The 25,000-nt window shown below is 41.4% G+C and overlaps 1 long non-coding RNA gene across 1 annotated transcript in view; it reads right to left on the minus strand.

The window, feature by feature from the left end:
- Nucleotides 1–15,590, minus strand: part of LOC147032667 (uncharacterized) — a 28,036-nt gene extending 12,446 nt beyond the window's left edge. The window contains exon 1 of the long non-coding RNA XR_015052135.1: nt 15,461–15,590. This is a non-coding gene — a long non-coding RNA (uncharacterized LOC147032667). The remainder of the gene's footprint in view (nt 1–15,460) is intronic.
- Between the last annotated feature and the right edge of the window lie 9,410 nt (nt 15,591–25,000).

Raw genomic sequence — 25,000 nt, forward strand, 5'->3', positions numbered from 1 at the left:
ACGACATTTGCGCGATGGTCGCACGACCGTCGTGTGACCGTCGCGCGACAGTTGCATGTGCCAAAAAATTCTCAGTTTTGTCACCTGAACGTCGTGCGAATGTCGTGCGACATGTATGCGAACTCCATGCGAAGTTCATCCCAAATTTCGCCGGGAGTTCGTGAGACATTCGTGCGATATTCGTGAGACGTACGTAAATGTGTTTTCGTATAAATTCAGTGTGATTCCAAGTGAAAATTATCGGTTTTATCGCAATTCTGTGTCTCCAACTAGTCGCGAGCTGTCGCAGCCCAGTGAGATACAGGCTTTTGTGTTTTTCCTTGCGATGACATTGCGAAAAGGCAAAATACATTGGCGCTAATTGAATAATTGGCCATTATGACTAAATTGCGAATAATCGTAACTGCGATATGCGAACTTCCGGACAGTGAGGGCTTAACTTCTGGACTTCCAGATAGTGACAACGAACTGTATTCTTTCTCGATGATTTTTTCTCGATTTTTCAACTTACTGTATTCTTTCTTTCTCGATTTCTGTACTTTCTCGATTTCTTTCTCGATTTTCTTAAACACAATGCCCCAATCCAGTCGTCGTTTACGACAGCGAAGGAACGAAGCTGCGCATCATGCATGCGCAATGGAATCTAACGAAGCACGAGCTGCTCACTTGACGCACAACGCTACGCACGTGACAAGGTGTCGTGCAGCTGAAATGGATGAAGAACGAACTGCTCGCTTGGCAGACAACACTGAACGGGAGGCAAGGCGTCGTGCAGCTGAAACGGATGAAGAACGAACTGCTCGCTTGGCAGACAACACTGAACGGGAGGTAAGGCGTCGTGCAGAAGAAACGGATGAAGAACGAACTGCTCGCTTGGCAGACAACACTGAACATGAGGCAAGGTGTCGTGCAGCTGAAACGGATGAAGAACGAGCTGCTCACTTGGCAAACAACACTGAATGCGAGGCAAGGCGTCGTGCAGAAGAAACGGATGAAGAACAAACTGCTCGCTTGGCAGACAACACTGAACGCGAGGCAAGGCGTCGTGCAGAAGAAACGGATGAAGAACGAACTGCTCGCTTGGCAGACAACACTGAACGTGAGGCAAGGCGTCGTGCAGCTGAAACAGATGAAGAACGAACTGCTTGCTTGGCAGGCCACGCACGTACGGCCACACACATACGGGCATGCACTAGTAATAATAATAATGATGATAATAACAGCAACTAGAAAGCATCTCAAAATACAAAGCTCGTCTGCGTCAACTTTGTGCTATTATAGAACTTGCCGAAAACGACAGACAAATTTTTTTTTAACATTTTATTCATTTGTGTTCTCCATCGTCTCAGAATAAAGTTTTGCTGAAGATTTGATGACAAAAGCTCAGTTGGTAAAATAGTGATGGGCTGGACAGACACACTGAGCTCAATGGTAAATAAATGAAGAAACAGGGAAGAGATTTTAAAAACGAGCCGTCTCGAGCTTGATGAGCTGTGGCGGGGCTAATAAGACAAGGTTATAAGTGTATGTCAAAGGACATGGTTATAAGTGTTCAAATCGTAATCACAATAACCTCCAACCTGTATATACCAAGCATTTCAATAACTTTAGCAGCTGAGGTATGGAGGAAGGCAATATTGAATGTGAGATACAATCCAGACTGGGAAGTGCTGGAAAAGGCTGATAACATTTCAGAGGTTATATGTGACAAGTGGATGTGACTTAGACTGAAAGCACAACTGAATAGAATTATGTTGCACCTGCAATGCTGTATGGTGCATAAACATAGGTGCTGAAGAGATGGCAGGTTCGTGACTACGGATGTTTGAGATGAGATGTAGTCACATATAAAAAGGTGACACCAAAGGCAAAATTCAAAGTGAAAGCATTAGGATAGAAATCAATGTCTGCTATGGAAGAAATTAATTTAAGAAATGTAGCTTCACTGGTTTGAACACACACAGATGATGAATGAAGAGGACCAGGTGAAGATGGCTTGGCAGGACAGGGTGTTAGGAAAGTGCCAAAGAAAGCTGAAGAAGAGTTGAATAATCATCATCATTATATGGAAGTTGAAGGTAGTCCTGGCAAATCTTATGATCATTCTTTATGTACGAATTGTATATGTTACATCTGATTGACTGATGTACCAAACTCTCTGTTACAGAGTGTTGTTTCTGCCAAAGCAGTTTCATGTTGGCCTGTTTGCCATCCTTATATCAGCAAGAGTAAGAGCAGGAATTTGGAGTTTGGCCAAGCTGCAGGCGATAGCTCGCCTCCTCTTTGTGAAGGGCACCGTGGAATTTTTAACATCCACCAACTAATGCTGACAGAAGAGACACCCAGTTTAATGTCCATCCAAGGGACGGCACGCACATTAATGAATCACTCTGCCTGTGAAACACAATATACCATGTTCCATCAACTTTTGCTTGTGTGTCGGTAGTGAAACACTGGGATGACAGCTCATAACTGGATTGGGATTCAAAACCAGGCTAGACTGCTTTGAGGCAAGTGTGCATATCTCTAAGCCATCCTGTCAGTGAATGTCACATCTACCTTAACATAACATCAGGAGGTGTGCATGTAGTCAGGGTAAAATTTGGTTGGGGGAGGACGAATGTTTGTCCACCCGACTGTTGCAGTACCTTCAGAAAGTATTCACACCCCTCAACTTTTGTCACATTTTGTTGTGTTTCAGCCTGAATTTAAAATGGATTAAATTTTAATTTTTTGTCACCGATCTACACAAAATACCCCATAATGACAAAGTGAAAACATGTTTTTAAAATTCTTTTTTTTTTTACAAATTAATTAAAAATGAAAAGTTGAAATGTCTTGCCTCAATAATAATTCAACACCTTTGCTATGACACTTCAAGTTGAGTTCAGGTGCATCCAATTTCCTTAGATCATCCTTGAGATGTCTCTATAACTTGACTGTTGTCCACCTGTGGCCAATTAAATTGATTGGACGTGATTTAGAAACACACCTTTCTACGTAAAGTCCCACAGTTGACAGTGGATGAGCAGAAACTCTACCATGAAGTCCAAGGAACTGTCTGTAGAACTCCAAGATTGAATTGTTTGGAGTCATAGATCTGGGGAAGGGTATAAAACAATTTTTAGCATGTTGAAACTTCCCAAGAGCTCCATCATTCGGAAATGGAAATAACATGGAACTAACCAGACTCTTCTGAGTGCTGGCTGTCCAACTAACTCCAGAGCTCTTTCGCTGAAATGGGATAACTGATTGGAAGGACAACAATCTCTGCAGCACTTCACAAATCGAGACTTTATGGGAGAGTGGCCAATCAGAAGCAACTCCTGAGAAAAAGTCACATGACAGTATGTGCTTAGAGTTTGCAAAAAGACACGAGAAAGACTCTTACAGCATGAGGCAAAATAATCTGTGGAGTGATGAGACGAAAATTGAACTCTTTGGCCTGAATGCAAAGCGCTACATCTGGTGGAAACCGAACAGAGCTCATCACCCATGTAACACCATCCCTGCCATGAAGCATGGTGGTGGGAGCATCATGCTATGGGGATGCTTTTCAGCAGCAGGGACTGGGAGACGTGTTGGCATAGAGGGACCAATGAATGGAGCCAAATATAGGCAAATCCTTGAGGAGAACCTACTTCAGAGTGCAAAGGACCTTAGACCGTGGTGAAGATATATGTTCCAACACGAAAATCATCCCAAGCACACAGCTAAAGTACCACTGGAATGGCGTCATAACAAGAACGTGAAAGTCCTTGAGTGGTCCGGATAAAGCCCAGACTTGAATCCCATTGGTAATCTGTGGAAAAACTTGAAGGTTTCTGTTCACCGATGCTCCCCATCCAACTTGACAGAGCTTGAGCAAATCTATAAGGAAGAATGGGAGAAAATCCCCAAATCCAGATGTGCAAAGCTGTTACAGATATACCCAAGAACACTCGAAGCTGTAGTCGCTGCCAAAGTCACTTCTACAAAGCATCCTCTCCCTTCTGCGTATGCTGGGAGGGGCGATATGTGAGAGGACAGGGAGCCACTGCAAAGGTGTTGACTTAAGCGTCCCTGTGATGACCCACATTGCAGAGTTAAGGACATTGTCAACTCGTTTGGTGTGCAGCTTTTCGCCCAAACTGTTGAGCGGAACTTAGTGGTTGAATACACTAGGGTAAGGCTTGCGGTATAAAGAGTATGTGCATTGGATCCCCAGCTGGTGCCTGAAAGTTTCCTGATGATGTTGACCCTTGCTTTCAGTTTATCAGCCACCCTCTTCAGGTGTGCACGATAGGTGAGGGTGCGATCCAGGGTGACTCCAAGGTACTTGGGGAATTCCTCATTCTTCACCGGCTTGCCACAAAAGGACACTCGGAGCTTTGCATTAGCAAGCCGATTGCTGAGGTGGATGGCAGTGACAGTTGTCTTAGATGGGTTGGGGCGAAGTCGCCAGAAGGTGAAATATTCCTCCATCCCCTTCACGTCTTGGGTTAGCATTCTGCTGATATCCTCAATGGCAGCTCCCTGGTAGGCAAGGGCAAGGTCATCTGCATTTGAAAACTTCCTGGACGAGGTAGTTGACATGTCACTCACATAGATGTTAAAAAGTAGAGGAGCTAGGATAGAGCCCTGAGGGTCCTGGTTCTGGGTCCTGACAGTGCTGGTCTGGTCCCCAAATGAAACCCTAAATCTATGGTTGCTGAAGATGGATGAGAGGGCACGCAAAGTTATTTGGTACTTCAGGATTCTGGAAGCTTTCAGAAACAGACCATGTTTCCACACGGTGTCATAAGCTGACAGATCAATGAGAGCAACAACAGTTTTCAGGGCACGTTGGAAGCCAGCCTCTATATTGGTAGTGAGGGCAAGAACTTGATCTGCACAGCTTTTGCCAGATCTAAAGCAAGCTTGTTCTCTGGGCAGAACAGGTTCGACCAATAGAGAAATCCTGGCAAGCAGGAGGCGCTCCAACAGCTTGTAGGATGTACGCAGGAGGAAGATGAGTCGGTAACTAGCTGGATCATCCACAGGTTTCCCAGGCGTGAGGATCGCTATGACCTTAGGGCTTAGACTCTCTCCAGGCCTTAGGGATAATTCCTGTAGAATGGACATAGGTGAAAAAAAGCAGCCAGCCAGTTGCGTCCTTGGGAACCAAGGTTCTTCAGAAGTTCCGGGTAGATCCCACCAACTCCTGCTGCTTTTCCAGCTTTAGTAATATATATATATATATATATATATATATATATATATATATATATATGTATATATATATATATATACATATATATATATATATATATATATATATATATATATATATATATATATATATATATATATATATATATATATATATATATACATATATATATATATATATATACATACATATATATATATATATACATACATACATATATATATATATATATATATATATATATATATATATACATACATATATATATATATATATATATATATATATATATATATATATATATATATATATATATATATATATATATATATATATATATATATATATATATATATATATATATATATATATATATATATATATATATATATATATATATATATATATATATATATATATATATATATATATATATATATATATATATATATATACACACACACACATACACACAACCAAAAGTCTGCGCATATTCATAGCATGCATGCTGGGCTGGCTGGATGACAGAGAGGTACACGCTAGCCTGGTTTAGAATCCCGACCCATCAAATAACTGTCATCCTCGTGTTTCATCGGTCATGTAGGGTGATTCATCAATGTATGTGCCGTCCCTAGGATAAACGTTAAAACTGGTGTCCAATCTGTCTGGATGATTGGGGTGGATGATAAAGATCCCACGGCATCCTTTGTGAAGAGTGGGTGAGAAATCGCCAGCATCATGGCTAAATTCTGGCATCATGGCTAAATTCTGGTATAATGGCTAAATTCTGGTATCTTGGCTAAATTCTGGCATCATAGCTAAATTCTGGTACATGGCTAAATTCTGGCACGATGGCTAAATTCTGGCATCATGGCTAAATTCTGGCATCATGGCTAAATTCTGGTGTCATGGCTAAATTCTGGTGTCATGGCTAAATCCTGGTATCATGGCTAAATTCTGGCACCATGGCTAAATTCTGGTATCATGGCTAAATTCTAGCATCATGGCTAAATTCTGGCGTCATGGCTAAATTCTGGTATCATGGCTAAATTCTAGCACCATGGCTAAATTTTGGCATCATGGCTAAATTCTGGTATCATGGCTAAATTCTGGCACCATGGCTAAATTCTGGCATCATGGCTAAATTCTGGTATCATGGCTAAATTCTGGCATCATGGCTAAATTCTGGTACATGGCTAAATTCTGGCATCATGGCTAAATTCTGGTATCATGGCTAAATTCTAGCACCATGGCTAAATTTTGGCATCATGGCTAAATTCTGGTATCATGGCTAAATTCTGGCACCATGGCTAAATTCTGGCATCATGGCTAAATTCTGGTATCATGGCTAAATTCTGGCATCATGGCTAAATTCTGGCACGATGGCTAAATTCTGGCATCATGGCTAAATTCTGGCATCATGGCTAAATTCTGGTGTCATGGCTAAATCCTGGTATCATGGCTAAATTCTGGCACCATGGCTAAATTCTGGTATCATGGCTAAATTCTAGCATCATGGCTAAATTCTGGCGTCATGGCTAAATTCTGGTATCATGGCTAAATTCTAGCACCATGGCTAAATTTTGGCATCATGGCTAAATTCTGGTATCATGGCTAAATTCTGGCACCATGGCTAAATTCTGGCATCATGGCTAAATTCTGGTATCATGGCTAAATTCTGGCATCATGGCTAAATTCTGGTACATGGCTAAATTCTGGCGTCATGGCTAAATTCTGGTATCATGGCTAAATTCTAGCACCATGGCTAAATTTTGGCATCATGGCTAAATTCTGGTATCATGGCTAAATTCTGGCACCATGGCTAAATTCTGGCATCATGGCTAAATTCTGGTATCATGGCTAAATTCTGGCATCATTGCTAAATTCTGGCACGATGGCTAAATTCTGGCATCATGGCTAAATTCTGGCATCATGGCTAAATTCTGGTGTCATGGCTAAATTCTGGTGTCATGGCTAAATCCTGGTATCATGGCTAAATTCTGGCACCATGGCTAAATTCTGGTATCATGGCTAAATTCTAGCATCATGGCTAAATTCTGGCGTCATGGCTAAATTCTGGTATCATGGCTAAATTCTAGCACCATGGCTAAATTTTGGCATCATGGCTAAATTCTGGTATCATGGCTAAATTCTGGCACCATGGCTAAATTCTGGCATCATGGCTAAATTCTGGTATCATGGCTAAATTCTGGCATCATGGCTAAATTCTGGTACATGGCTAAATTCTGGCACCATGGCTAAATTCTGGCATCATGGCTAAATTCTGGTATCATGGCTAAATTCTGGCATCATGGCTAAATTCTGGCATCATGGCTAAATTCTGGTGTCATGGCTAAATTCTGGTGTCATGGCTAAATCCTGGTATCATGGCTAAATTCTGGTATCATGCTAAATTCTAGCACCATGGCTAAATTTTGGCATCATGGCTAAATTCTGGTATCATGACTAAATTCTGGCACCATGGCTAAATTCTGGCATCATGGCTAAATTCTGGTATCATGGCTAAATTCTGGCATCATGGCTAAATTCTGGTATCATGGCTAAATTCTGGCATCATGGCTAAATTCTGGCACCATGGCTAAATTCTGGCATCATGGCTAAATTCTGGTCTCATGGCTAAATTCTGGTTTCATGGCTAAATTCTGGCACCATGGCTAAATTCTGGTATCATGGCTAAATTCTGGCATCATGGCTAAATTCTGGTATCATGGCTAAATTCTGGTCTCATGGCTAAATTCTGGCACCATGGCTAAATTCTGGTTTCATGGCTAAATTCTGGCACCATGGCTAAATTCTGGTATCATGGCTAAATTCTGGCATCATGGCTAAATTCTGGTTTCATGGCTAAATTCTGGCACCATGGCTAAATTCTGGTATCATGGCTAAATTCTGGCACCATGGCTAAATTCTGGTTTCATGGCTAAATTCTGGCACCATGGCTAAATTCTGGTATCATGGCTAAATTCTAGCATCATGGCTAAATTCTGGCGTCATGGCTAAATTCTGGTATCATGGCTAAATTCTAGCACCATGGCTAAATTTTGGCATCATGGCTAAATTCTGGTATCATGGCTAAATTCTGGCACCATGACTAAATTCTGGCATCATGGCTAAATTCTGGTATCATGGCTAAATTCTGGCATCATGGCTAAATTCTGGTATCATGGCTAAATTCTGGCATCATGGCTAAATTCTGGCATCATGGCTAAATTCTGGTGTCATGGCTAAATTCTGGTGTCATGGCTAAATCCTGGTATCATGGCTAAATTCTGGTATCATGGCTAAATTCTAGCACCATGGCTAAATTTTGGCATCATGGCTAAATTCTGGTATCATGGCTAAATTCTGGCACCATGGCTAAATTCTGGCATCATGGCTAAATTCTGGTATCATGGCTAAATTCTGGCATCATGGCTAAATTCTGGCACCATGGCTAAATTCTGGCATCATGGCTAAATTCTGGTCTCATGGCTAAATTCTGGTTTCATGGCTAAATTCTGGCACCATGGCTAAATTCTGGCATCATGGCTAAATTCTGGTATCATGGCTAAATTCTGGTCTCATGGCTAAATTCTGGCACCATGGCTAAATTCTGGTTTCATGGCTAAATTCTGGCACCATGGCTAAATTCTGGTATCATGGCTAAATTCTGGCATCATGGCTAAATTCTGGTTTCATGGCTAAATTCTGGCACCATGGCTAAATTCTGGTATCATGGCTAAATTCTGGCATCATGGCTAAATTCTGGTATCATGGCTAAATTCTGGTCTCATGGCTAAATTCTGGCACCATGGCTAACTTCTGGTTTCATGGCTAAATTCTGGCACCATGGCTAAATTCTGGTATCATGGCTAAATTCTGGCATCATGGCTAAATTCTGGTATCATGGCTAAATTCTGGTCTCATGGCTAAATTCTGGCACCATGGCTAAATTCTGGTATCATGGCTAAATTCTGGCACCATGGCAAAATTCTGGCACCATGGCTAAATTCTGGTATAATGGCTAAATTCTGGTATCATGGCTAAATTCTGGCATCATGGCGAGACATCATGGCTCATGTCACCGAACCGACTCTTTGACTGAAACTGTTGTTTCATAGAGCAGAACAACTAATCTCCTTCAACAACTTCAGAGTATGCCCTCCATAAGAATTAATCTCCTCAGAGTATGTCCTCCATACAAATAATCTCCTTAAACAGCTTCAGAGAATGTCCCCCAGTTGCATGCTTGAAGTCTATGGTGACTTTGTTTGTGTGTTCATGTGGAGCATGACTCCTCCCACAGTTCTGTGCTGATGACATCGAGACTTGCTGCATAGGATCAGCATGACCTCAATTAATAGAGAGGGGTGGTTTTTATCTTTTCCGGTGGTCTTGGGGGGAGGGAGGTGGGACATAAATTCTCCATGAAAATGTGTATAATGTAGCACCACCTCCGGATAGGGGAGGGTCTTACAAGTCCCCACCATTTACAGAACAGTATTCCTGTCCCCAAGTGTGATGAATTAAAGGATGTGACGCATGATCACATGTCGCGCGGCTCGCACACGAGACAGATAAAACCGTGATGCCGCGCGGTCGGTGGGATTGTCCCTGGGGCATTGTCATTTACGGTGGTGGTTCACTTGGTGCTCGTTGAATGGTGAGAATTGAGAGTATACCGCACTTCGTGCTTATGCTGGCTAATTGCTGATTTATTTTGCGGTGATCGACTGCACGTGTATTCCTTGCTGCACATGAATTCCTTGCTGCACATGTATTCCTTTATGTGTCTGTAGAATCGGCTTCAATCAAGTGAAATAAAGCCTACACTCCGAAGGTTTTTCCCTCGCATTCATTTCACCAAGGTTTCCAACGCAGTGAGGTGTTTTGAATTATAAGCAGTACGTATGTTTTTGCGTCATGCATGTAACCCGGGTTATTTTTGCCTAAACAGAGCTGTCAGTTGCCTATACACCACCAAAATAAAGGTATGCGTCAGAAGAACGTGTTGCTTGCTTGGAACAAGATCGCCCGTCGTGCGGGTGCTCCAATCGTATGCATAAAGTATATAATATTTGGAATGTGAGATTGTCTATAAAGTACATACTATTTATAATGTTAGATCGTCTATAAAGTATGTACAGTACCAATACAATGTGAGCACGTCTATAAAGTTTGCACTTCAACATTTGTAAATCAGTTGGAGAACATGTATGTATATATATATATATATATATACATATATACATATATATATATATATATATATATATATATATATATATATATATATATATATATATATATATATATATATATATATATATATATATATATATATATATATATATATATATATATATATATATATATATATATATATATATATATATATATATATATATACATATATATATATATACATATATATATATATATATATATATATATATATATATATACATATATATGTATATGTATATATACAATAAAAGTAAAGATACAATTATTAACAAAATTTGTAAAAAATCCAGAAGGATGTCGGGATGTTACTCCAAAGAGTATATACAAACAAGGTAGGGATAGTCAAGTGTGTGTGTGTGTGTGTGTGTGTGTGTGTGTGTGTGTGTGTGTGTGTGTGTGTGTGTGTGTGTGTGTGTGTGTGTGTGTGTGTGTGTGTGTGTGTGTGTGTGTGTGTGTGTGTGTGTGTGTGTTCGATATAACTTTTTTTCTCGGGACAATCATTATTCAAAGAAGGATGTAGTGATATTTTCACATGATCATTTCTCTTGACTATCCCTACCTTGTTCACATACTTTTCGGAGTAACATCCCGACATCCTTTTGCATTTTTTGTTAATGTTTAAAAGACCTGAGTGGAAACGCCACAACCTTCAAGGCCTTCACCTGCAGCTCGGTGGACTACAGCTCTTCCCTCTGGGGCTGGTGTCCGTCCTTCCCACCTTACACATCTTGATGCCATGGAGAGAAAGGACCTCAAAATCATTGGAATCTCCCACAACGAAGTGAAATCTCTAGGCCCGTTATTCCCACATCACGACAGGTCGGTCTCCTCTATGTCTCCCACGTCGTCCTTTCTGATCTTCCTCTGTATAAATTATCACGAAGAGGTACTTACAATAGATCAGAGCTCAAGAGAATAGATAAGAAACCGGCATGATGGGCCAAATGGCCTTTACCCATGCCTTAATTACAACATGATGCGTTGTGAAGCAAACAAGCAGCAATAAATTTGAAAGATTCTACTGAGAAAATGGAAGTAATAAAAGGAGACGACATCAAAATGCAAATACTGTACAACATTGCTCAAAATGCAATTAACCTCTGTGTAAAGTTTTTGAGAAGTTAATAGTGTGAGATTATCATTTCTTTGCTTTATAAACTGTCCTATTTCCTCTTCCCTTATTTTGTGGTGGGAAAGCCATAAAAAATAATTGCAGTTGCAGTGAGCTTTAATTTACCAGGATGTTGGATCAAGAATCTAAATAATGGTTCCACTTCAAAGCTGTTATCCTCAAACTAATACCTGAAAAGCTTGGACGAGTTCAAGGGAACCACGTGATTCTGCTTATTCCATAAGCGCGTTTAATTCATTCCCACCACAAATAAATCCCAGTTTGGAAAGTGAAACAAGCCAACACCTTCATTGTGAACATTTGAACATCCATTATGCACCACCACTCAATGAGCCTACATCATGGACATGTTATTTCGTTCGCCATGCACCACAATAACAACCCTTTCATTTTCTCACAAGTCTTCAATTGTGACGTCACACACACACACACACACCTTAGTGGGTTTTTCTTCCAAATCTGATATTTGGATGTCAAAAATGTCTGTATTGCATAAAATTCATTTTGACAGAAACAAGATGTGTAGTGTGTCGGTGTCACTTGTAAACAAGTGAAGCAAATCTCACTATTTATTAATTTATATCTGATTTGTTGTTCCAAACTGGCAAGACATCCTCGAGGGAGGTGCACTTGCATCTGAGCTGTCTCGTGTTGGTTCCAATGTCAACCCAGATATATACAAACCACCATGCTGGTGTTTCACATGCAGGACGATATATCAATAGGTGTGACATGAAGAACGTTACATTGGGTGGCCCACCTGATAAGATGAGTCGAAAGACATTAAAGATCCTACGGTGTCTTCTTATGAAGACAAAGTGACTGATCGCCAGCATCCTGAACAAATTCCAAACACCTGCACCTTCAGTGGAACATCATGCCTGGACAGTCTGTTGGTGAAATTATTGCCCCAAAATGTTTCCTGGGCCACCCCACAAGAAAGGGTGAATAACTAGGACCCTCATAGAAGTAGTAGGGGGAAATTATACCATGGTGTATTTCAGAGTGGAAGCGAGTTATCACCAGGACCCTGAACAAACTGCAATTTCTGCACTCTCAGTCGAGTGATGGGTTTTGGAGTGGCGACCCTGTGAGGATTGTAACTTGTAACCTTCGCCCTTGCTTCGACAGAACCGATTCTCTTAAAAAAAAAAAAAAACTGTGTGTGTGTGTGTGTGTGTGTGTGTGTGTGTGTGTGTGTGTGTGTGTGTGTGTGTGTGTGTGTGTGTGTGTGTGTGTGTGTGTGTGTGTGTGTGTGTGTGTGTGTGTGTGTGTGTGTGTGTGTGTGTGTGTGTGTGTGTGTACATGCAGGATATTCCGATGGAAGTTCACAATTACAGAAATTAATGATGATGCTGCCGCAGTTATAAACCGGGAAATATCCTTCCCAGGGAGCATTCCAGAGCCAGGCTGGTATGGCTCCAATTGCGTGCCAACACTGACAACCAAACACCAGTCCCGGTCCAATACCGCTGGCTGTATCGGGGTGTTAGACGACGTGGTAAACTCTGCATTCACCAGTGTAGAAATTTTGGAAAATGTCCAAAATATTTTTCTTCTTCTCCTTCTTCTCCTTCTTCTCCTCCTTCTCCTTCTCCTTCTCCTTCTCCTTCTTCTTCTTCTTCTTCTTCTTCTTCTTCTCTGCCAATTCACTTTGTAAGGGATGAGGTCCGATTGTACCAAGCTTCTTCCCTGCATTGACCACGACACTCATCCACCTCCCTCTGTCCTTAGCCAACTCTCTCTACTCTCCAACCACCCCCAACCTTCCAGATGGATATCCCTCCTCATGCCACCCTTACATCTCAATCATGGTCTACCTCTTTTCTTCCTACCTTGATCCTTAAACCTACCTGCTCTCTTTGCCATTCTCTTTTCCCCCATCTGCAGAAGTGTCCAACCAATCTCAACCTGCACTTCACCAATCTCCCAATCAAGCTCATTTGTACATCAATCTCCTCCAGTCATATGGACACCAAAACCAAATTTCTAGCCAAGGAGACTTCTTAAGCCGCACCAACGCTCTGCACAGAGTATGGTCCCAATCTCCTCCTCCTCCTCCTCCTCCTCCCACTATCCTCTTCCAACTTGTTGTACACCTCCTCTTACAAATCATTTGTAGCCTTATTCACAGCTCCCTCATTGTTGCTTTCTTCTTCTTCTGCCCAGACAGATGCAGTAACCCCACACCTGGGTGCCTCCCTCGATCCTTGACCATTTCTATCCTCTTCAAAACCTCCTTCTTTTCACCAACTACCTTCGCTATCTCCTCCATCCACCATACCTGATATATATATATATATATATATATATATATATATATATATATATATATATATATATATATATATATATATATATATATATCTCTCTCTCTCTCTCTCTCTCTCTCTCTCTCTCTCTCTCTCTCTCTCTCTCTCTCTCTCTCTCTCTCTCTCTCTCTCTCTCTCTCTCTCTCTCTCTCTCTCTCTCTCTCTCTCTCGCTGATGCACCCTTTCCTGAAGTCCTTCCACTCAAAACTTCTGCAATTTCCCTAAACGCCTCTCCGTACTTCTTTCATTTCTCCTCCAAACCTTCCACTTCTTTGTTAAGTTGATCATACCTCATCCTCTCCTTGAACTCTATGGCTGTTTCCTCTACACTTCTCCCACCTAATAGTCTTCCGACCCCTGCTTTTAACCTCCCTCCTATTTTTAATCCATACCACAAACGCAACTTGCTCATCCTGGGTGGTAACATGCTCTCCTGTTACTACCTTGCAATCCTTAACCCTCCACAACTGTCACTTCCTTACCACCACCAAATCCAGTTCTGTTCTATGACGTCCGTTCCTATAGTTAATCTTGTGGCTTTCCTGCTTTTGAAAGAATGAACCAGCTATGGCCATCCCATGTCCCACCACCAGCTCTTGAGCCTCTATTCCTCATTCCCAGACCAAATTTATCAAAACATTCCTCTTCTCCCGGCTCCACTACTCTCACGTGCATGTTAAAGTCCCCCGCGATGTACAGTGTCACTTCGAGTTTAACCATTCCCATCATTCTCTCCAGTGTGTCCCTGAATTCGTGATTCTCCACCCCAGTTCTTCCCGTTTGTGACCTATATACTGACATAACACAAACCATTTGCCTCTGTTTCACCAATCGTGCGATAACTATCCATCCCTCCCATCTTTCCACTCTGACCACCTGCTTGCTGATCTCTCACAATACTATTATTCCCAAGCCATTATACCTTCCACCCCCACCCACAGGCAACAGCTTGTATCCTTCTACCAACCTCCTTGCACTGTCTCCTTTCCATCTGGTCTTCTGCACAGACACAACTTCCAACCTTCTTCTCTGCATCATCTCCACCACCTCATTTCCTCTCCTCCCCATTGATGCCACATTCAAACAACCTAGCTGAACCACACTTCCGAACTGCTGCCCATCTGGCAGAGCTCGTACCATCTTTATCAGTTTGGGATGCTCAGGTCATCAATCAGCAGCACTGCTCAGGCTGACCTGCTGGACTCACTGCCCTGTTATCATAATCTTGTATATGCGCACCACACATACCGCTCTCTGTCCTCTCGCTTCCCATCTCGCCCCTGCCTACCCCTCTTCCTCCACACTTGACTTCTCTTCCCCACCCTCGAGGCACTCATCCTGATCCACATCGCGCTCACTCTCTCTTCTCTTCCTCCCAACCCCTCCTCTTCCTTATGTCCCACTCTCCTTTATAGATTAAATTTGTGCTTATTCAGCTAACAACAAGTAAGTGCCTTTCACTAACATCACTCAATTCTTTCACAAAAATCACAGTTCAAAAGTCACTCAGTTTAACCCTCATCATACTCGCGGAAATAAGCTCCTTCACTCACATGCTTTGACATCCTCGACTCCTACCTTTGGACTTCCTCGACTCCCAGGCTCGTACGTCCTTGACTCATTCGCTCAAACGTCCTCGAGCACAATGTTCGGGCATTCTCAATGCCCACACTCGGACCTCTTCTATTCCCATCCTCGGACATCCTCGACTGCACAGGCACAAAGAGCAACCGCAGCTCGAATGGCCGATTCACTCCACTGCACCATGGGCTGACACAAGTCCACAGGCACAAAGAGCAACCACAGCCTGAACAGCCTATTCATTCCACTGCACCGCGGACCGGAGCATTTTTTGCCTCAGTAAAGAAGCACAGCAACCTTGTTTTGCAGATGAAATCGCCAGCTGATGTGCACCCCAAAAGAGTTGTATTTCCACAACTCAACGACTTTTTAAAGGTACTATGCTCAATAAATGGTGTTAATAGTTGGATTTTACTTAGTACTACACTATAACCTAGAACGGCACTCGTAGAGCACATAGTCTCGATTCACACGTTCATTCTGAACAAAAATACCATCATTAACTGTGTACGCCACTATTATGGCCCACTACTATGATGACCCATATACCCATATCATCCATACATCATATTTTATCACATAGTTTCTTGGTATGGGTTATGAACGTGATAAATTCAATACTTCACTCACATTGGGTCATAGATCAGATATAAGAAGTTTCAGATTTTTCGGATAAGAATGTAAATTCAACCAATTATGGCTGGAATACCACTTATCCGATGACGTCGTTGTTATCACCCAATATTTGCCATGGGGAGTTGATGACATATGCCAAATTTCATTTTTTTTCTTTCCTCCAATATGGCTGCCATACAATGTGACTGATCACGTCGTAAATTTAATTCTTCACTCACATCTGGTCATAGATCAGTTATATGAAGTTTCAGACTTTTCAGATAAGGATTCCATTTCAATCAATTGTGGCTGGAATACCACTTCACTGATGACGCACGTCATCGTTATCACTCTATATACCCCATGGGGAGTTGATGACATATGCCAAGTTTCATTTTTTTTCGTTGAGTGGTTTCAGAGAAAATGATGTCCAAATATTTCCCTTTAATCCAATATGGCTGCCATACCATGTGACCTATAACATCAGAGTTAGCAATAAAATATTCTCCATGCGGAGTCCCTCCGAAGTATAAAGTAAGTTTTGTATCGATTGGCCAAGCGGTTGAAGAGAAAACCATTTTTAAAACGAAAATATATACAATAGATCATGCAGACACACACACACACACACACACACACACACACACACACACACACACACACACACACACACACACACACACACACACACACACACACACACACACACACAGGGGCAGTGCAATAGTTCCGCATCTCCTTTGGGGCGAAAGTAATAAGTTAATCCAGAACCAGCTCGCTCAGAGGTGAGTACACGCCTGCAGAGCCACCTTCCTTCATGGGAAGAAAATAAAGGTGTCTTCCATCATTGGACTTTGTAAATCAATTGAAGAACGACTGAAATCTCTCTTTACGGCTTTTTGTCACTTATGTTACAGATACGGCACTCAGCCAAAATGCCAAGACAAATGCTTGGGTGATGGATTTTTGAAGGAAATATTTGAAAGTGAAGCTGTTATGGCCAAAGCTTTAACCCTGTTTTCCTTTATTTATTCCATTAAGGTTGTGGGTGACACAGCTTTAGGCATAGTTTGGTGGCCACTCCAACCACTCCACAGTTAAGAGTCAACAAGGGAGGACTTGCTGTTAGATTACCCAAACACTGGAAAGGTAAAATACAGTACCTTATTCTTCCCCCCAACTGCCACTAAAGGTGTTGTCGTATTTGCATGTTCCAATTATTGTAACATGCCAGTTCTTAGGATACATGAGGATAAACAGCATGGAGAGGAGGGATGCATCTCTAACATGACAAAATACATCATCGATCAATGTGTAGTTATCAATCAATCAAATTTCTTCATCCTTGTGATTCTCACGTAAACACTTTGTTAACAGATGTTAAGACATTGTAGAGAATTCAGAGAACACAATACCCCATACAGTGTTCAGGTATATACTTAGATTTTAATAAAATAATGATTTTAAAGATTGTTCAAAAAAAATTAAATAGTCTCATACACCACCCTTATACACTGTAATAAGACGACATTGAGTCGTAGTTAGGAGATGGAGGCTTTATTGATCATCACAGAATGCAGCGTCAATCGGCATCACACATTGCCATATTGGCGGCCTCTTCTTCACCCCGATACTGCACCCTCTCCATTGCCATGCCCACTTTCCAGGAGCTGTGTTTGACAGCTCCTATTACGTACACTACCCGAAAGAACACATCCAAGTACTGCAAAACCAGAGGTTCTTGGAAGTAATCAGAAGGCAGCGATTTGTATTTTACAGTGTTCAAGTATATAATTCAATTTAAACAAACGTTAAAAGAAGTTTAATGGGGTATAAATAAATTAATTCCGGGTTTTACCGCTGTTTTACCAAGTGCCTATTTCACCACCCTATCTTGCATGTCACATCAGTTATTCGTGCTGGCAGGCAGAGTAAAAATGTTATCTCACTCCTCTCTGTGCATGTGCAATCGGGACAAATTCAGAGACAAAGTCCGGTAAAATGGTAGTTTGTCTTCCGATTCATGTGCAAAATATAACATTCAAATTAATCAATTTGTTCCTCGATTATAAACTGATAAGACAAACGGACTAATGGACGGATGGACAGACCTGAACCAATTGCTTAACCCCACTGTATGCTTCACACGTGCAGGGAGATGAAAGTACATTTGGTGCTCACTGACGTCAAATCCAAAAGTTTGGAAAGCTTCTGTGCGAAGACAATGCTTGGCTTCACATGATCATCATGATTGCATCAATGTACAGGATGTCCACATTTAAATGATCAACTTTGAAGCCTTATAACTGTTTTTTTTACGTGTGAATTTAAGAATGTTGAATGTTGGACAGTTCCCACACCATATATCTAAGTTTCGGAGCTTAAAGTTTATTTTGTGTTTCATATTGAATTATGATGACCCCACAAAAAAATGCAAAATGTGTGTTATGGATTTTCATTTCAATGTGGACATCCTGGAAAACAAAATACTCACGATGCGAAAAATGTTTACAAAGCAGAATAAAAGACAAGTCGGCTGCACCAACATTTCACACAAAATGGCACGAAATGGCTGAAATTAGTCCAAGTGCTCATCCATTGCTGTGTGGTGAAGGCACTCTCACATGCTCTCTCTCTCTCTCTCTTTGTACTAATTTATTCGCGATGCAATGAAAACTAGATATCTGCGATCACAAAGCGATCACCAAGGGTAAGTCTCCCTTGGTGCCTTCCATCCAATGATGGCCATATTATTTTCAGACCGCCATATGATGTTGACCTTCAACATTTAGGGATAGAGTGTAAATTAAGAAAATGTGTCCCAATCTTCAATATATCCATAAAACCCGACATCATGAGAATCGGAGGAAAATTATTCATGTTACGATGAAAAAAGTGTTTTCGTTAATTATGTCACAATCTGAAAACGGTCAGTCAAAGACACTAATGACATATCAAGTGCACAACAATGCAGATGCAAAAATATATTGGAAGGCCAATCAGTCTGTGCTTCCACATTGACAAAATTGAGCAATGACGAAAAAACGCGTTTTGCTTTTTTTTTCAGACCCACTATTTGACCTTGACCGCAAAAAAAAAATTTCAGACCACCATTTGACCTTGACCTTTACCTTGGAGGGGCATGATGTAAATGCTCCTTGCTCGAGACTACTGAAAGATGGCAATTTCATGATGATAGGACAAACCTTAGTCGAGTAATTTTAAAGTCATGACCCAATTTCAGACATGTTAAAATGTTGATAATTGGGTCATGATCTTAAAATTATGTGAAGGTCAAATATTATGTTTTTATTTTTATTTGTTATATTGATGCTGAATTGCATTTTGAGATACAGCTTGGACATTGGCAGAAAAAATGGAGAAAAACCTAAATGGTGGTTTAAATGGACACTAATGGCACGTGTTTTGTCCTCCCCCCTCTCCCAACTCTTCCCCAGGTACGCCTAGGAGTCTAATACCTTACACTTTAACTCGGAAAGGTATGATGTAAATAATGTGTAAATGCACCTTGCTCTAGGCTATCTAGAAACCACAATTTTGTTCTGATTGGATAAACCGTAGTCGAGTTATGGTGAAAAATGGTAAAATGTCTATAATTAGGCCATGACCTTAAATTAAGTCAAGTTCAAAAAATTATGTCAACCTCACATACTTTTTATTCCCATTATTGATGTAAAATTTAATTCCAAAAGTCCTCAGACATCGGCATAAAAAAGTGAGAAAAACCTAAATGTAGCACTCCTAGGGTCATAACACCTTGATCTTTAACTTGAAGGGAAATTATTAAAATGAAGCGTAAATGCACCTTGCTCTCGGCTATCTGACAAGGGCAATTTCGATCTGATCAGACAAATCTTAGTCGAGTTATGGTGGAAAATGTTAAAATGTCTATAATTAGGTCATGACCTGAAAAATATGCCAAGGTCAAAAACATTATGTCAACCCGCATCCGTTCGATTCGCATTATTGATACAAAATTTATTTCTGAAAGTTCCTGCTGGCTCTGAGAAACAGCTCGGAAATTAGAAGGGCAGGAAGAAAAAAAAACCTAAATGGTAGTTTAGTACTCCTATGGGTCTAAGAGACTTTGGGGTACCATTAAAATTTGGGGCACTAATTGTAGAAGCAATCCCTACAACAGCTATAAGCCTCCCCATATCCTGTATATGGAGGCTTAATATCCTGAGATTATCTCAGTTTCCAAAAGCTCAGAATCCACATCTTTAAAAGTCATGTTTGATTCCACGACCTCGAGGATACCCATTTAGTGTTTTTACATGTCACTTCACCACTGTGCATATTCATTTAGACACTTGTTTTTGCAGGGGATGGGGGTGAATGGCCTTGGGGAGGGGGGGGGAAGGGGGGACTGGGTTGGATCTGTTGTTGCTGGAGAAGTATCAACAGCACCAAATGCTGTTCTGTAATAAATGCATGAGATACATGGTCTTGCATTGTTTCATGTCCTAAGATATGCCCAATAGTCACAAGCAAAACGAGTTCCTAACACATATGAAAGCTTCCCCAAGTTTAAAAAGGAACCTTGAGACACCTTCCAAATTGGCCTTTCTTAAACCAGCGTCACATTACAAACTTATAAAAAGCCATTTTTCTTGTGGAAAAAGGCATTGTTGTGTTGGTTTGCGAAGAAAGAAATCATGGGATATTGTCACAAGTGTTCAAATTATAATCAGTGGAACCTAAAACCTATACATTCCAGTTTTGCCTGAAACATAGGTGTATATTATGATGATTTTCAAAGACCCCGGAGAGACACGTACAATTCACATGATGGAACTCCAGTGTAGTTATCTCCAGAGCATATTGTGTAGCTAAATTACCTCCCCACCCACCATCCCCCTCTCGTATCGGTGGAAAGGGAATAATATGTGTTCTGTTTGTGTAGAAGACTCGAACCCCCTTTGTCCCTTCTCTTTTCCATCTAATTACCTCCACCACCGAAGGTGGGTGGAGGTTGTTTTCACCCTGGTCTGTCTGTGTCTTTGAACAGGATACCTCAAAAAGTTGTGGACAGATTTGGACGAAACTTGGTGGAGAGGTTGGATATGTGACAAAGACCAAATTATTAGATTTTGATGATGATCTGGAAATGGAATGAGAATTTTTAAAGTGATTCTTCACCATTGAGTGATAGGGCCAAAAACTCTATATCGCACAATATTTCAAAAAGTTATGGATGCATTCAGACAAAAGTTGGTGGAGGTTGGGTGTGTGACAAGGGAGAATTGATTCAATTTTGGTGAAGATCCGAATCCGGATCAACTAATTTTTTTAAGTGATTCTTCACCATTGAGGGATAGGGCTAAACCGATATATAGCACGATATCTCAAAATGTTATGGATGGGCTGTTAGTGCCACTCACTTTATATATAGAAATGCCACTTGCTTTCCGCCGCCGCTTCTAGGGCACTCACTGCCAACCATAGGAGCTGCGACAGACTGTGCATGAGAGGATCTTCACCCCATGGTGGGACAAATCCATGTCCGTTATTATTCAGACACCACTAGGGGCCGAGCATTAGAGTAGAAAGTCAATCAACTCACTCCCATTTAATGGACGTGGAAAACGCTGTCTCAGGCATCATTCCACAATATCCTATAAATGCTCAATTGGTTTCAGATCTGGTCACTGAGAAGGCAATGATACATGAATAACCTCAGTGTCATGCTCATCAAAATATTGGGTGACCGCTGACCACACCTGCTCAGGGGATGGGGGCATTGTCATCTTGGAGGACACCGCTCCCAGCACGAAATAAATGCTATAACATGGGGTGAAGATGATCACTTAGTTCCATGAAGTAGCGATTGGCATTGACCTTGCCTTCTTAGGGAATGACTGCACCCAAACCATGCCAGGAAAATTTGCCCACAACATAACAGTACCACGAGAACCCTTCAATGTTGGAACCAAGCACTCAGGGTTGTAGAGTTCTTTAGGTTGGCACCACGCATGCACTCATCTGTTTGTCGATAACATGGTGTTGGATGATTCATTCATCTGACCATATCACATTTCTCCACTGCTCGGTTGTTCATTGCCTGTGTTAATTGCACCACTGAACTCACAAACGTTCAGTGCCAGGTGTGATGAGTGGTTTGTGCACTGCAACCCAACTATGGTATCCCCCTCTGTGGAGTTCTCAGTGGATCGTTTTTTATGTAACTGGCTGCTCACGCCCCAGGTTGAAATTTACCGTCTGTTTATCTGCAATTGCTCGCCAGCTTTGCCTTGCACTTCAAATTAATGCATGGATATCACGATCCTGGAGTATACATTTCCACCCATTGTTGTCCTTTGCTGATGATGGCTTTCCCTTGGAGTTCCATGCCGACATCACTTTAGAAACCATTGCTTGTGAAACATCAGCAAGTTGAGCTGTCTTTATCATTAAAGCTCCTGCTAAATGTGCCCCAACAATCACCCCTCTTTCAAAGTCACTGAGGTCTCCTCTTGTATCTATGATAGCCATAATTATAGGCAACCAGGCCTGTGCAGCAATTACCCGAAGTATGCTGGGATGTTATTTGCTTAATGAACACATGGGCAACACATGTGTGGAAGTCCCTTATTTACCCAGGTGTTTCCATTTTTGTCCACTACCTGTATATATCATTTTAGCATGGAACCTATAAATACCACTTTATCCTAGAACATACATTGGCCTGCAAAAATATTCACCCCCTCCAAAGTTTTCACATTGTGATGCCACCTGAGCTTAGTTAATGATCCTTTCAAAACAAACTTAATATATTGAGTCTTCACAACCTACTCCGAAGTGATAAAGCCAAAAAAATGCATAAAAAATGTGAATAAGTGAAATTAACAGCGAAAATAACATGATTTTCTGTTGCATAATTATGCAAACCCTTTGCCTAATTAACCCTTAATCACTTCGAGAGCAAATTATTTGTTTGAAACATTACAAAACAAGTATAATAGGTTTCAACTCTATGTTCAGAAGGACCACTAGACCTGTAGCTTATATGGGCCCTCGCCTAATGTAAAAACCTAAATTTGTTAGCATTCCTCTTGGTGTGTCTGGAGAAGAAGATTTTTTAAGGGAATTTACACAATTTTCCCAAATATTGAAGAAGTCGGAAATTTTAACACCTTCCAGTCACTTGATCAGCATGACCTCCACAATTTAACATCCCTACCGTTGCCTAATGTTGTCACCCCAATTTGGTACCATTCTGACTGGTGTGTCTGGAGAAAACGATTTTTGAAGGAATTTATGTAATTTTTCCCCAAAATTTACTGTCAGCCATTTTGACACACTTCCGGTTATGTGATTGGCATGACCACTGCAATTTAACATCCCTACCCTGGCCTAATGTCACCAAAATTTGGTAGCATTATGACTGGTTCTGGAGAAAAAGATTTTTGAAGAAATTGACTAAATCGGCCATTTTGATCTACTTAAAGTCAGATGAGTGGAGCGAGCTTGGCAATCCCTGTTACCAGTCAGGAGAGGAACTTTGCTGCCAAATTTCAGCCGGATCGGCCCAGCGGTTTGACCAGAAAAGTCGAATAGGAGACGGATGGATGGATGGTGCACAATGACAATACCTTATCTGGAATTTAAATTCCAGATAAGCTAAATAGGACAATACCCCTGGACACAATGACACTGATGAGGAAGTCGTCATGGGACAGAATCAGCAAAATGTACCAATGAAACAATGTTATCGCAAATACCTATTTTGGAGGGAAACCCCCCCCCGCCCCCCCACTCACCCAAAGACCCCCTCCAATCCCAAATTTAAATATAGCAGGAACAAACTTTGATATATCATGGGTGATGAAGGTTGTACTCAAGTTTCCGATAAAACCTGACCACGACCTTCAATACTCATGATGTACTAAAGATTGTTCACGACATCAAAAAAAAATCAGTCTATGGTGTCTATGGGATCTACGGAGGTGGGTTTCTGATAGCTACGTGCCCCATCCTATAATGCGTGGTTCCACGTCAGTGTTAATTACCCTGACGGCCACAACAGGCCCATCAGTATTTACAAGGGTGTGGTCCACAACTAACCCTGGGATCGGTCGCCCCGCTAGCTGCTCGACCAAACCATAGGGTTCCTGTCAGGTTGGGTGAGCCCGTCATTGTGCAGGGACGATCGCCTTGGCACCTGAGCGAATGTTCACGGGAGTCGAACCTTCAAGCTCCTAATGGCAGCTCTTCAAAACTCACCTGCATGACACCCCGGCCCAAATCGATTTAACATTCACTGGCGGTCAGCCGATCTAATCCGATTAGGTACAGGTCACACACTTACGCCACCTAAACCTTTACGCTCTTCTTTAGTGAACCCAACTTAAGGGTCACAAAACCATGCCCTATGATAGGAGTCATTTCCCGGGTAGCTGATTTTCCAGATGGTGGATTTAATCCCAAACGTCTGTAGCTGAAAAATGTCTGTACGTCTGTACCCATCCCATCTCTCAATGGTGAAGAAACACTTGAAAAATTCTCGTATCGGGATCTGGATTCGAATATTCACCAAAATTGAATCAATTGGTCCTTGTCACACACCCAACCTGTCCACACCTATCTGCAGAATCCATCCATAACCTTTTGAGATGTTGTGCTATATATCGTTTTTGCCCCTATCTCTCAATGGTGAAGAATCACTTGAAATATTGTCGAATCCGGAATCGGATCTTCAGCAAAGTCGAAGCAAATAGTCCTTATCACACATCCAACCCGTCCGCCAAGTTTCAGCCGAATACGTCTGCAACTTTTTGAGATATCATGCAATATCGTTTTTAGCACTATCTCTCAATGGTGAAGAATCAGTTAAAAATTAAATAATTCTCATATCCAGATCTGTATTCAGAGCTTCACCAAAATTGAAACAATCCTTCA

Source organism: Eptatretus burgeri, chromosome 2 (assembly GCF_056783735.1).
Source record: "Eptatretus burgeri isolate ZD-2024b chromosome 2, Ebu_testis_v1, whole genome shotgun sequence".
Taxonomy (NCBI): domain Eukaryota; kingdom Metazoa; phylum Chordata; class Myxini; order Myxiniformes; family Myxinidae; genus Eptatretus; species Eptatretus burgeri.